Here is a 15,761-nt window from a genome sequence, read left to right as displayed (position 1 = left end):
TTATCTCATAGATAATATTGGCTCTTGATTTTATTTGATTGATTCTACTTATCATTTTAAGGAAAACCCTATTTATTCCTATACTTTCTGCTTGTTGTTTGGGGGGGGGGATTGTTAAAAGGTATTTCTGCAACTGTTGAAATAATTCTGTTTTTTGTTGTTGTTCTTTTCTGTTAATATTATCAATTTTGCTTATTTTCCAAATAGTGAACCAACCCTACATTCCTGGTGTAAATTCAACCAGGTTATACTTTATGATCTTTGTGATATATTGCTGTAATCTTCTTGTCAGTATTTTATTTATAATTTTTATTTCAGTATTCATTAACACAATTTTTCTCATTCATTGCTTTTTGTGTTTTCTAGATTAAGAAACTGAATAAGCAATCTTGTGATAAATGAGTTTAAAGTAATAAGCTCTGGGGACCTAAGACTCTCCATTGAGTAACTTATTAATCTTAGTAATCCACTTCGTGATACTTGTTATATCTGCTAAGTAATCTTTTTTTCTTCTTATTTCATCATTTTGCCATGTTTCAGTTAGCTTAAAATTGATCCAATTGATTACTTGGTCTCAACTCCATGGAATAAGATATCCTTTCCAGGATATGCTAATCACCAGAAATCTCCCCATCATGTTGTTTAATTCAGCCTTGGTCATTCTCAGAACATTCCCACAGCTCTCAGCCTCTCTCCCCTTTGACTGGATGGTGGGACATTAAACTCTCCTCAGAGTTCATTTATAATGGGCAGAACCTGGACTTTGTAGCTCATTGTACTTTTCATCAGCATTGCTTTGTGGTGTCACCTCCATAGAACAAGATGCCACCAAGATTGGTATTCTTTCCCCTTCCAGCTTTCTTTCACTGTGCATTATTCCTCTGTTACATTATAAGCATCTTGAGAGCAGACTCTCTTTTTTTCTTATTGGTATGCCCAGTGTTTAGCACATAGTAGTAGCTTAAAAATATTTATATTTTCAAAAAAGAGAGAAAATATTTTCTGAATGGGTCAATCTGGAACAATGAGTAAATGAATGAAAAAAAACATTTTTTAAGTACTATTGGGTCTAAGGTGTGGTGCAAAGTTCTAGGCAATATAAATACAAAATTGATAGTCCTTAACCTGGCCTTCTGGAGCTTATGTTCTATGAGGGGAGAGAAACAGGATGGTCAGTAGTGTTTGGTCTGGGAAGTCACAAGGATGACAAATGGAAAGTTCAAAGGGCATTTGATTAATATGCCACTTGCAAAAAAAGGTAATATTGATTTGACTTCTGCTCCTAGAGGAAGAATTGGGAAGGAGAGAGAGGGATGGCTTGGCAGGAAGATGGATTTAGTGAATGAAATGTATACAGTCTCACTAATTGGGGTGCAGATATTTGTCAGAAACTTTAAAAAAAAGTCAAATTGAAGACCTTCCTAAATTTTAAATTTGTACCATATTTTAACTTTCCATGTTACTATTTTTGTCCAATTGTAACAATAAATTTGACTGAGAGCAGCAGCTTGCTTAAGTAAAGCTATTAAAGCACTACTTTGAGTGCTTCATATATACATGGTTTATATAGGACATGCTTATACCATACCACAAAGGACTAACAACAATGTTCACTTGAAATAGCACTAAAGCCTCTACTATAACATCAACATTTTTAATTGTTTTAGTAAATGAAATAATTGCAAGAAATTGCAGTAAAGCCTTTCTGGCCTTTTAAAATGAGAAGCTATTTTACAACTTATAACTAAGGAATATTTCTTAAGGATAATATATTAAGGATATAATTGACTCTATCTTTTAATCTTTCGTTCATGAATGGAGTTTACATTTAAAGTTCTTAGAGTGAGGATTTTTTTCTTTTTTTATCTTCATTCATTTTACTTATGTTTCTGTGGCCTGCTAATCGACTTAAAAGGCTGGGATGCATTAGGTTATATTCTCATCAACAAGAAACTTCCAGTGTATGATTTGTAATAATAAATTGAGACATGACTGAAATTTGTAAGCAAAATTTATTCAGATAACAATCTTTGTTCCCTACAAAATAATTAAGCAGTGGAGAAAGACAGACAAAATAAATGAATAAATAAAGAGCTCAATATATAATGGGGGAAGTAACATGCAAATAATTATATGTACAAGATACATGGAATAATCAATAGTAAGAATTTACTAAATCCCTGCTATGGGCCAGGCACTGAGGATGCAAATAAGAAAAAGAAAAACAGTTTCTGCTCTCTGAAAGCTTGCTATCTAATGGGGAAATGCAGTTCACAAAAAGAAAGCTAGAAGAGGGGGGGATGGTGGCAGAGGGTACTTGGTACTAGGACATATTGTTCTGAGTTAAAACCAGGCAAAGCAGCCTATGAAGAGATAATGTAAGAGCAAAAGCACTAACATTGAGAATAATTGAGAAAAGCTGCTTGTGAAAGGTTAAACTTTAGCTGAGGTCAGAAGCTGGGGAAGGTGGGAGGCAGAGATAAATGGGAGAGTTCTTTAGGCATGGAAGACAGCCATTGAAAATTCACATTTGACAGAGGTTGGTGGCCTAAATGAGAATCAGTAAGGAGGCTAATGTCTTTGGATCACAGAATAGTACATGGAAGAGAGGAAAGTATAAGAAATCTGGAAAGATAGAAGAGGGCCAGATTAGAAAGAATTTTAAAAGTCAGAGAGGATTTTATATTTAATTCTGAAGGTAGTAAAGACTGATTGAGGATGAGTTGAACTAGCCTACATTGGAAATAGAGCAGGTCAAAGTTATTCTAGCCAAGGTGGTAGATACCTTATCTTAAAAAACAAACCAAAAGACTGATAGTAGTGAAATTAGGGAATGGAGAAGATTTACAGGACAAAATATCATCAGCCTTTAGCATGGTAGACAGCTAATAAAATAAGTGCATATAGAATTTAACTGAAATATGTAATATAAAGTTAATTGATGCCCATTATTGTGCCCATTATTTATTATTTTGATCTGTAGTAGTTTACTCTTCAGAAATTATTGGTAACTGTCGAAGGAGTTGTGAAAAAGTACTTTGTTATTGGAATTGTATGTTGACCTTTTTGGAGAGCAATTTGAAATTAACTAAAATCACCAGTTAAGCACTTCTTATGTGTCAAGCATTTTGCTAAGCACTAGAGATAAGTTAAAGCAAATTCAGTACTTATCTTGGAAGAGCTTACATTATATAATGGGGGAAACAACATTATCAACATATGGTATATACAGAAAAACACATTGCAGTGCAGGGTGGCACTAGTAACTGAGAGGACCAGGAAAAGTCTTCTCATAGAGGACATCCATAAGCCCCTTTCAGAAAAGAGATTCTTGTTTAAGTAAAGTTATACAGGTATAGACCATCATACCCAAAATTTTGTCAGTCAACCTTTCTTTGAAGCCTCTAATCAAAAGGAACTTAAAATCTTTTAAAGCAGCCTATTCTACTTTAATATAAATCTAATTAGTTTTCCTTAGATTCTGGTTGGGATAGGATACCTTTTAATTATTATATTCATAAATTCTGTTACTTTTTTTTTTAGTTTTTGTTTGAATTTATTAGATTGAAAATAAAATTTTAATGAATTTATAGTGATTACAAAATAAATACCAAAGAAGTGTTAATGTTAATACTATTATAGCTTTTAATTGCCTTACTCCGTCTGTATCTTACATGTAGTAGACTTAAGTCTATTTAGTTTTTCTGTTGAGATCTGAAGTGACCATAAATCTGACTACTGAAAAAAGTGGCTTCAGAAATATCCTTATAAGACAGGGACATGAAACATCAGTGTTTAATATGTAAATCCTTGTGATTATCTGGTCAATGTAATTAGAAATTAATTTAGGGTAGTTTTTTGTTTTTTTTTTTTCCCCCAGACATGATTTTGCTAAAAGTAAAATTTTATTGGTAATTTTTAGTACCTGGTTTAAACAAAACATTTTTAAGAACACACTAATGTTTTATCACCACTTAATGTTATTTTACTTTTATTTACAGAAATTGAAAATAATTGAATGATTTGAAGGTGTGGAATCAATGACTGAGATACCAAACTCCTAAAGGAAAACTACATGTGAAAAGGTAATATATGGGTACTTAGGCAACAGCAAAATAAAGGGGGGATTGTTCTTTTAAGTAGAAAACTAAGCTTAAATAAATTTTGTTGCAGACTTTTCATGATAAAGATAAAACAACAGATTGTTATCTTAAAAGCATTATGTTATTTAATGAAATTATCACAAATGAGACCAAATAAAAGAAATTCTTTTGTAAATTTATCAAAAGGCTACTTATTTTTTAATGTTGTTACGTAATGATTATTATCATTTATATCATCACTTACATATGCAGAATTCTATGATTTCCTTTGCCCATTTTGTCAGGGACTGACATATTATACCTAAGTAGAGACTTGTGCAAGAAGGAACATCTGACATGGGCTTTAACTGACAGGAATTGGCCAGAGAGGAATCTTCTAAGTTTGAAGGGAAGGTCTTATTAGCAGGACTTAGCATAGGAAGAGACTACAGTATAAAAATTGAGGTGACATATTGAATACACTGATGGAGAGTTGTAAAAGGATGAGGTAAAGCTATATTATAGAGGTTCTATAATAGTTGGTTTCAAAACTTAAATTGTATTTGATTGGCCTTATAGATTTTTAAGTAGTAGAGTGATAATTTTTTTCTTTTTTTTTTATTTAATTTTTAATTAAAGCTTTATATTTACAAGACATTACCCATGCATACATGGGTAATTTTCTCAACATTGACCCTTGCAAAACCTTTTGTTGCAAATTTTCCCTCCTTTACTCCACCCCCTCCTCTAGCTGGTAGGTAGTCCAATACATGTTAAATCCAGTGTATGTATACATATTTATAGTTATCTTGCTGCACAAAAAAAATCAGATCAAGAAGGAAGAAAAAAGAAAAACAGAAATAGAATAAAATTCAGGCAAATAATAACAGAAAGAGTAAGAATGCTATGTTGTGGTCAACACTCTGTTCCCATGGTTCTCTCTCTTCATCACTGAACAAGTGAAACTGGTTTGAATCATCTCATTGTTGAAGAGAGCCACGTCCATCAAAATTGATCTTTGTATAGTCTTGTTCCTATGTATAACAATCTCCTGGTTCTGCTCATTTCACTTCATGTAAGTCTCTCCAGGCCTCTCTGTATTCCTCCTGTTGGGCATTTTTTACAGAACAATAATATTCCATTCCATTACATTCATATACCATAATTCAGCCATTCTCCAATTGATGGGCAACCACTCAGTTTCCAGTTTCTTGCCACTACAAAGAGGGGATGCCAGTAGAGTGATATACAGAAATAGTCTGGAGATTAAAAGAGCAAATGTTAGTCTAAATGTGAAGAAATAAATGTTATAGGGAGAATATGAATAAAAGACTGATCATAAATTACTTTGAAGTTAAAAGCAATAAGGCTTTACATCAGATTAACTGATGAGTGCAGGTGAGGTGCAAAAAAAAAAAAAAAAAAAAATCATTCGCAACTATGACTTCCTATCATTGATCTGGCCCTATGAGATCCTTAAGCTCAGTTCCCTCATTATAGGGAACCCGAGATGAGGGACCCGGAGCTCTACAAGATGCAGTGATGTTGCCCTAACGGCAACAATTGAGATGGAGTTTGATCCCTGTTCCTCTGACTCTAGAGCCAGAGTTTCAAGTTAACTTGTGTTTTTACAGTACTTCTAGTTGTTCCTTCTCTCAGTTGTCAATTCTTGATGCTCTTAGTATTTCCTGCTACTCTGCTGCCTTACTTTCTCATATAATTAATATATTTTGTCAGAATTCATGCATTTCATACAAAATGAAGTGTGATAGTTTTACAATACTTTACCTCTAGGTTCCTACTATATTCTGTTTGATGTTAGTAGAATTTTACCTGTGGAATTAATAGAAAGTTATTATCTATGCATTTAACATTTAAAATATTTTCTGCCATTGATTCATATGATGCTATATAATTTTTTTTTTAATCAAGAGCAAGAAAGTGTACAACTATTCTCACCTATATTGTTACACACTAAGGGAATATAAAATTATTTGGAATTCTTATTTACTCTAAAGCAGTGATATTTTGCTATTAATAAATGTATGTATAAATGAAAGATCAATGTCTCAGATCTAAACTTCAAAATGAAGTTAGTTTAAAAAACAAATTTTGCCCTTTTTGTTATTTATTCAATTATTATTTAAACTAGTTGTCTGTGACTATTAATTTGTGTAAAATTTTTGCTACGGTACATGTATTTTTTCATGTCATTGATCTTCTGGCCATGTATCTATGAAAGGAGTATATTTATGTTTTTGCTCTACTACAAAATTCTTATCACTGTTATTTGAAGAAACAGGAAACTATTCAGTCTTATCTTTTTGGTACTTGCTACAGCAAATATAGAGGAATTTTTACTTCATTATTTCAGTTGTATTCTTAATTCAAAACTTCAATCTCAATTTCCTGTCAGTGACAGATGTGTCCTGAATCTTTCCAATATTAGTATTTCTAAGCATTGTGGCATTTATTCATTAGGCAATTAAGTTGTTAAGTCATTTCAGTCATGTCTAAATCTCTTCTTGACTCATTTGAGAGAACCCCAAAGGGCAAGGGTACTGAATTTGCCAATTCTTTATCCAATTCATTTTACTGATGATCATTTTACTGATGAAGAAACTGAGGTAAACTGGATTCAGTAATCTGGCCAGTGTCACCCAGCTAGGAGATGTCTGAATCCAGATTTGAACTCAAGTCTTTCTGATTCCAAAACTGACATTCTTTCCACTGCACCACTTAGCATCCCTTGCACTTAAGTGCCTGCTATGGGAAGACATTGTTTTAGATCAGGGTTTCTCAAACTATGGCCTTCAGGCCAGATGTGGCCAATGAGGACATTTATGCAGTCCATTAGCAAATGGGCTGAGGGGCGGAGACAAGAGTATGAGCTTTTGTTTTTCCTATAGTCCAGCCCTCCAACAGTCTGAGGGACAGTGAACTAGCCCCCTATTTAAAAAGTTTGCCGACCACTGTTTTAGATACTCTAGGATTCAAAGACAAACCTAAAATGATCCTCAGCCTCTAGGAGCTTTTGTGAACACAAGATAATTTAAGGAAGGAGAGACCCCTTAGAGATCTAAAAAAGGCTTTGGGTGAGGTTCACCTGTATTGAGCCTTAAAGGAATTCAAGTGGAAAGTTCATGACACTGCTGAGATCAAATTGGGTCATGGAGCCACCTGTGGCCTCAATCCACTCTGTACCTCTGTGTTTATGGAATGGTGGGAGGTCTGGAACCTTGTTGGTCTCAGTTCATGTCCCTTTATTGCCTTGGGCATGCAGATGGAGCCTTTGTCCCATTTTATCATCTTATGGAAGCCAAGTAGACAGTAAATTCTGTTGACATCCCTTTTGACATCTTTGCTATAGTTGCATAATTTAACTAGGCTTTTTTGTTGGACTCAGAGTTTGGAATTTCCACATAGAATAACATTTGGGTCCTTTATAGCATATAGAGAGCCATATATGTCTCCTATTGGACGCAGCCAAGTGGATTTGTGGGCAAGATATTGATGATGATAAATGGGAGTATACTATTAGGTAAAAACAAAAGTTGTTTTGTATATCAGAGGCAATCCACAAATTCAAGTTGCAAAATAGCAAGATAACAAAAAATAGATGGACTACTTTAGCCCAATCTGTTCCAAGTAGCACATCCTATTATCTCAAGTGAAAGCATTGGTGCTGGTTTACTTATAGATTTTCCGCTTCCATACCTGTTCCAAATGTGTCACTAGCATGGTTCTGGAAGTGAGGATAAGCTCAGAACATCATCTCAAAAATGAAGTCTTTTTTTGAATGAAGAATACTCCAGAAGTTCAACTCAGGTTGAAGTCCTGCAGAGGTACTTCAAAGTCATTACCATTAAACTGAATCAACCAGAATTATAGAAGTTCAGTAACCTTCAGGTTTTCCAAGATGGAGCTTGTAGTATTGGAAGTAATGAAAAAACCCTACACCAACCCATAACCTCAAACTAAGGCATATCAATATGGTTAACTTATATGGTGTCTAACGCCTCCTTTTCTTGTGTTGCTCTTCTTAGGAGCCAAGTTATGTACAGGGATAGACTCATCCTACATGTTTCTCCTTTACTTTTCAGCTATCTCCTATTCACAGTTCTGCTGAGGATAATGTATCTCAGGAGGTGACTGGTTCTCTAAAATTTTTAGGAACATTTGAAAATTTCCACTGTTGGAAGACCTATTCTGTAATGACCCAGATTTGGTAAGAATAATTTGACAATTCAAAGAAAACAGAAAGGAACTTAGCACCTCTTTTGCAGTGGAAAAGAATTGGTAATTGAGGGGATCCCCATCAATTGGGGAATGGTATAATATGTTGTGGTATATGATTGCTAAAAGAAATAACAAGATGGCTCCATGAAAACCTGGAAAGACTGCTGTAAATTGATGCAAAGTGAATTGAACAGAATAAGAATATTGTACACAGTAACTTTAATATTGTAATGGTGACAAATTGTGAAAGACTGCACTGATCAAGACAATTCCAAAGGACTCATGATGAAAGATTCTGTCTGCCTCCAGAGAGAAAACTGATGAACTCCAAGTACAGTTTGAAGCACATTCTTTTTAAAACTTCTTTCTTTTTCTTGCTTTTTTTTTTTTTTTTTTTTGTGGTAATGTGAGTAATAGGGAAATGTTTGCATGACTTCATGTGTAATTGATATCACATTGCTTTTTCAGTGAATGGAGGAGGTTTGAAACATAATGTTTTTAAAACAAATCTATGCCAGAAATTCTCTTCTCTTCTATGCCTCCTGGCTTCCTGTAGGTGCCAGCTAAAGTTCTACATTCTTCAAGATGTTTCATTTCTTTTTTAATGGCAATGCTTTCCCCCTGAGATTATTTACAGTTTATCTTGTCTGTGTCTTGTTTACACATGGTCATTTACATGTCTTCTCCATTAAACTATGAATTCCTTGAAAATAGGGCTTATCTTTTGCCTTTCTTTGTATCATCAGTATTTAACACAGTGTTTGGAAATGTCTTTACAACTAGAATGTAGTTTAATTTTTTTTTATCATCACTTTTTATTTACAAAATATATGCATGAGTAATTTTTCAGCATTGACCCTTACAAAACTTTCTGTTCCAACTTTTCCCCTCTTTCCCCCCAACTCTACCCTAGATAGTAGATAGTCCAATACATGTTAAATATATTAAAATATATGTTAAGTTCAATATGTATACATATTTATACAGTTTTCTTGCTGCACAAGAAAAATCGGATCTAGAAAGAAAGGAAAAAACCTGAGAAGGAAAACAAATGCAAGCAAACAATAACAGAAAAAGTGAAAATGCTATGGTGTGGTCCACAGCTCCCACAATCCTCTCTCTGGGTATAGCTGACTCTTTTCATTACTGAACAATTGGAACTAGTTTGAATCATCTCATTGTTGAAGAGCCATGCCCATCAGAATTGATCTTCTTATAGTTTTCTCGTTGCCATGCATAACTCCTGGTTCTGCTCATTTCACTTAGTATCAGTTCATGTAGATCTCTCCAGGCCTCTCTGAAGTCATCCTGTTGGTCATTTCTTACAGAATAATAATATAGAATATAATTTAAGTTAAAAAACATAGTAGGTATTTGATGACTAAGCCATTGGCATTATTTTTAAAAGGTGAATTTGAAAGACAAAGATTCTCTTCTTCTGTTTTATGCTTTTACATCCAGATTCCAAACTTGGGGTGGGAAGGAGCTTCATTAAGGATCTGATATATTTGGAAAGTTGAATCCAATTAAATGGAAATGCTGGAGGTTTTAAAAATATTTTTGATGGGTTTTCAAATTGTGAAGTAGGACATCTTATTTCAAAATTAATCAGTTATTTTTTTATACTAGAGAACAAACAATTACAGCAGAATATTTGTCACTGGATCATATTCTTCTGACACTTCCCTAGCTCTTCTAAAATGTACTTTTTAGTTAATTTACTGGTAAAATAAATTAGTGGTAATTATATGTGAGATTAACTGCAATGAATAGAATCACTCTTTCAGGTCTGTCTGGGACATCTCTATTTTACTGGATTTAGTTTTTGTTTCTTTGTTGCATTAGGAAATATTTTGATGATAATGGGTTTCTGTCTATAATTTTTTCTTTTGGACATGGTGACCTAATGTTCATTTAGCTAAATCAACATTAAGAAAACTGGAACTCTCTAGGAATGAGTTGTTCTGTTTAGCTAAAAGTTTACCCTTAACTCCACACATAACTTTGAAAGTACACGTGTACAAAGTAGACTCATTGCTTTTCCTTTTCAGGCTTTCACCTCTGTAGTCAGTATCTACTGCCAATATTGGCGCTTCCCCACCACTGTCACTGATCTCATGCTGTTCTTCAGATATTGATGGCATAAATGATTGAAGTACAAATCAAGATTTATAAGAATAGGTTTATTTGTCTCATGATACAATTTGTTGAACACAAAGCAAGGATATATGTTCTAGTTCTGCTTTTAACACTAATCCCTTCTTATTTCTCCTGTTCCCTTTCCCTGAAATCAAGGTGGAGGCAGCTTAATGCCTCTGCTGCAGTGAATGTTTTTACATGGGGAGTTTGGGAGGAAAGAGCATTTCCAGATATCTTATCCTCAGGGAAAAGCTTTGCTTTGTGCATGAAACAAAGAAACCTTTATGTTGTAGCTGCTTTTGTGGCAGGGGGTGTTGATTATCAGCATCTCCCAACTCCCAGTGACTTTTGATCCTCTCTGCTCTTTATGATGGGCAGCCCCCCTTTGAAATTGGATTCACATCATAGCCTAGGAATTAGCCTGCTCTTCCCCCTTTAAGTCCTAGCTCCTAGCACTTGCCCATAGGATCCCATCGATGCCACTTTTCCATTTATTGTTCTTGTTGGTTTTGGTCTCTGACACCATTTTTTCTGCCCCATCTTCTCTTTGTTCACAGAGACCAGCCTTTCATAGAAGTATATAGCTATGCTATTTTATCTTTTCCATATAATATACTGGTGTGATTCACAGTACATGTAATTCATAAATACTTTATCAGAATTTGTTTAGAGCCCATTGTTAGTCACTGGATAAGATAAAAATTTAGCTATCCCTAGTCCCTACTTTCAAGGACTTTACAGTCTGATAAGATGATGTGGTCCATAATCTAGTTATGTATGTGTTTGGGCAGGTGCTAGACCCCCTTACCGAAATTGACTACTCAGAGGCATCTTCAGATACAAAAAGAAAACAGTTATTCAGTACTTGCAAGGAGAGGTCCAAGTACACCAGCTGAGCAAACCCAGAGCCTTTCAGCTCCCACCTCCCAGCATTGTGCCTGGTCTAGTGATCAGGAAATAGTAAATTTGGTTAAATAGCAAAAGATTCAAGTCTTTTCATTGGATGGACTGAAAAGCCATTGACCAATAGTCAGCAATGTTGTCTATTTCCTGTGGATCACATCACTTCCTGGAGTTTAAGCCTAGGAAAGTCAGTCCCTAATCCATCTCATAGACTTTTTGAGAAATCTTCACCTGGTCCCATTCAAGTACATTAGAGATACACAAAGCAAACTGTTGATATTGAGAGCAGAGAAGCCCCAACTGGGAGGAATCAAGGAAAGCTTCAGAGAAAGTAGCATTTGAGTTGGCCTTTAATGAACAAGTAGGAATCTAATGGGTAAAAAAATTCAAAAGGGGTCATTCCAGCAAAGAGACAGAAGTAGAATATTTCAGAATTAGAATATTTTCCTCTCCAGATAATGTTAGTTCAAAACAGTTGTTCTTAATCTAAAAGTGGCATCTTTATAATTCTTAACTCCTACCTCCACCTCCGCAAAATGTAAAATGTAAAACTATTTGACTACAGTGTGGTGTGTCATGGAAGTATGATGGGAGTATTCTTGGGTATTTAGGGTGATGTTTGATTGCTATGTTTTATTTCAGGTGTGTAAAGGTAAGGAATTTGGAAATGCTAATTTCGGGTCCAAAAATATGCTTTAGAACTGAAGGTTCTGTTGATTTATAATATGTGGATAATGTATAAATGAAATAAAAGATAATAAGAAAGGTTACACAAATGAAATAAAAGATAATCTTGAGTTTCTAAACCTAGGATATATAGTAGAATAATTTTGCCATGTACAAAAATAAGAATGTTGAAAAAGGGGACTTGTTTCTGAGAAAGATTGAAGGGATTCATTTTAAATGTGTTTAGTTTGATAGTGAAACTATGCAGCAGGTATTTGGAGGAAGGGGCTGGAAATCTGTTTGGTATAAATAAATAAAAATGGATTTGATAGAGGTTCAGGTTTAGAAATCAGCTGTGTAAGCATTTTAGTTGAATTAAATGAGCTCATTTCTGGGTTTTGTTAACAGCAAAAGGAAGGAGTAGACACTTTCTCCAATTCTGAGGACCTTTCACAAATAGGAGTTATGCACAAGAGAGAAAACAAATTTAACTGTCACCAGAAGCAAAGAAAGAGACTAAGATAGCTTTGAAGTGCAACCCCTAGGGAAAACAAAGAAGGAAGGAATCAGAAAATGAGCAATAAAGGTACCTTGGGTCTCAAGTGGAAGAAAACTCATTTAAAGATTTTGAACATGAGCAAATAAACCAAGAAGGAAGATATTAATAACAAAATGGAATATACTTTCACAACTGACTTTTTAAAGTCCAAACATCTGTGAATAAAATTGAAAGATAATGGAAAATGAATACTTGAAGGCAGAAGACCCTTTGGATTATCAAAACATGGAACCACAATATTTTTGAATAATTTAAAAGAAATAAGAATTGTAATAACAGAATTTATGGTCTACACAAAAGAAATAATCAAATAAAAAAGAAAAATTTGTAACTACAGTGTCAAACTTTCACAAAAGAGACAAACGAGATTAACTTATTGGTATTGCAAAATGCAGAAGTAAAGGACAGTCTAGAAGAAGAGAAGCAAAAGTTAATAGCTTTAAAATGAAACCTCTCCATTCCAAGCAAAACAGACAAATCTTACAGATAAACTGCATGCAAGTCACATAAAGATTATCTCTCTCTCCCAGAAGAATATAGAGGATCCCAAAATCTGAACACTATAATGTAGGAAATAATACAAGCAAACTGCCCAGACTGTTTGAACACAGAAAGTAAAGTGCCAATCAAAAATATCCAGTTTACCTCCATTGGGTAATAAATTTTAATGTATGAATTCTAAGATTTATTGTGATTAAGTAACTATTTCATTTAACAAACAAGAAATTCTGTAAGTAATAAAGATATAAAAGAAAGAAAATCTGAGTAATACAAAAAGCTAGGAGGCAATGGAATATGTGTTCTAAAGAGCAAAAGTGCTCAAGATATAACCCAAAGGGATTTACCCTACACATTAGAGCCTGACCATTAGTGAGAAAACAGTCATTCAATAAAGAGGCATTCTGTGCATTCCTACAATGAAAATATAAATTTTAACTCCTAATTTTAAATGTTCCTGAATTTAATAGTCCAATAAAAAGAGAAAATGGCAGATTGAACAAGAACTTAAAATCCCACATCTTTTTGTTAAAAGATGTCCATAATAAATGTATATGCTCCAAATACCTTGATATTAAAATTCGTAAAAGAAAAGTTGACTGAGTAACAAGAAGACAGGTAGTAATAAAATATTGCAAAGAGCTTTGTGTCCCTCAGTTTTGAATTAATCAAACAAAATGATAAATATATCTATATAATATTGAACAAATTGCTGAAGAAACAAGAGTTAAAAGATCTGTGGACTCTTTTAAATGGGGTTGCTAAAGAATATGTGTATTTTTTAGCACCAGATACAGCTTTTACAAAAATTGACCATATATTAGGGCACAGAGATATTATAAACAAATGTAAAAAAAATATAAATCCCAAGCACAGCCTTTTAAAAATCTAGGAGGCAATAATAGAAAGGGAAATCCTATTCCAATTAAAAACAAAGTGCATAAACTATATGGGGCTCATTCTACCAAAACATACAAAATACACATATATTTATAGAGGCATATTCTTTGCTTATGGCTGGCTTATACCAATATAATAAAAATGACAATCCTGCCAAAGTGTTGTACAATTTTGATATACTAAGTTATTAAAAAGAATTTTTATAGAACTTGATGAAATAATAACATTGATTTAGAAATATTAAAGGAAATGTTGAAAAGATGGGGACAAGTAGCACTTCTAGACTTCAAATTATTTCTTACAACATTTATTAAAGCTATCTGATGTTGATTTAAAAATAGAAAGATAAATTAATGAAACAGAATAGACAAGGAAAAATCAGAAACAAGATAAATCAACCCAATATCTTTAAAAAAATCAGAAAATGTTACTTTGGGAAAATATTTCCTATGTGATTAAAAACTCTTGGGGAAATTGGAAAACAGTCTTAACAAAAACTAAGCTTAGTTCAGCAATGTATGTCATTTTATATAATGCATTATGATACTTTAAAAGATGATGAATGTAGAGAAACATGAAAAAATCCATATGAACTGAAGCAAAGTGAAAGTAAGCAGAGCCAAAAAAACCCAAACCAAACCAAAAAAAAAAAAAAAAAAAAAAAACATCTCCCTCCAACCCCCTTCCTCTTTTCTCTTTTCTTCCTTGATATTCTCCTATTTGTTACCTTCCTAAGATGTTTAGGAATAGAGGATAGCAAGATTGTCACATTCCTAGTATGATACACTATATCTCTTAATTGAAATATTGAGGATTGTTGTGTTTGTTTGTTTTGGAGAGGGCAGGAGTTTCTTTTTTAGCCTTCAGTGAATATATAGTATTGTTTCATAATTGAGCTTGCTATTAACCTCAACTAGAATAGGTTAGAATTCCAGTGTTGAAAGTGACTTTAGGCTCTACCTATTTAAACCCGTACCTGAAAGGAAACTTAACCTATACCATATATAACCAATTTTCATACAACCTTTGCTAGAAAAACCTCCAAAGAAGGGAGCATCTACTACCTCCTGAGGCAGCCTTTCCCAATTTTGTATTGCTCTAACTGAAAGGACTTTTTAAAAGTAGCTTATACTCAGCCCAATAATAGTTTTAAAATTTGCATTTATTTTTTAACAAGTCACTTCTGTTTTTAAGTGTTTTATCTATAGTCTTTTTCTGTTTTTTCCATTTGGTGGGCAGGGATATACAAATATCATTATCACCCTTTTCCTTCTTTAATTTCTGTAATATATGCCTACTATTGATAATAAGGCAATCTTAAAATGGATAGAATGCTAGAGTTGGAATCAGGAAGATCCCCATTTAAATCTTACTTTGGACATAAGTTGTGTGGCTTTGGGTGACCTGATGAGATATTCTTCTAGCCTGAAATAATTCGGGAGTCAGAAAGAAAAATCTGTGACATAAGGATAGTATATGACTTTGCCAAGTGATCCATCCCTCTAGGAGGCAACAGAAGCAGCAGTAGCTTCATTTCTCAAACCAGAACAGATAGTAAGGAGACCTGACAACTAGTCGGGAAAAAAATTACAGAGGACTAATGTGCTAGTACTGAAGATCAAAGGAAAAAATAGCAATCAAAAGTAAGAAATTATTGAATTAATAAATAAAACTAGAAGTTAGTTTTATTGGGGAAAAACAATAAAATAGGTAAACCATTAGTTAATTTGATTAAAAAAAAAAGAAAACACATTACCATTATCAAAACTGAAGAG

The 15,761-nt window shown here is 33.5% G+C and overlaps 1 protein-coding gene across 9 annotated transcripts in view; it reads left to right on the top strand.

Moving 5' to 3' along the window:
• MAPK8 (mitogen-activated protein kinase 8) overlaps positions 1–15,761 on the top strand; it is a 100,389-nt gene that overhangs the window by 46,676 nt on the left and 37,952 nt on the right. For 5 of the 9 annotated variants that reach the window (XM_074296135.1, XM_074296138.1, XM_074296131.1 and 2 more), the window contains one exon: positions 4,002–4,085. The gene's annotated coding sequence lies outside the window, so the exon portion shown is untranslated. Of the gene's footprint in view, positions 1–4,001; positions 4,086–8,185; positions 8,311–15,761 lie in introns of all 9 variants that reach the window. The other 4 variants (XM_074296136.1, XM_074296139.1, XM_074296133.1 and 1 more) reach the window with 1 other exon arrangement.

The sequence above is a fragment of the Sminthopsis crassicaudata genome, chromosome 2 (assembly GCF_048593235.1).
Source record: "Sminthopsis crassicaudata isolate SCR6 chromosome 2, ASM4859323v1, whole genome shotgun sequence".
NCBI classification, from domain to species: domain Eukaryota; kingdom Metazoa; phylum Chordata; class Mammalia; order Dasyuromorphia; family Dasyuridae; genus Sminthopsis; species Sminthopsis crassicaudata.
The sequence above is the reverse complement of the archived record's forward strand: the minus strand, read 5'-3'. Positions and strand labels throughout refer to the sequence as shown.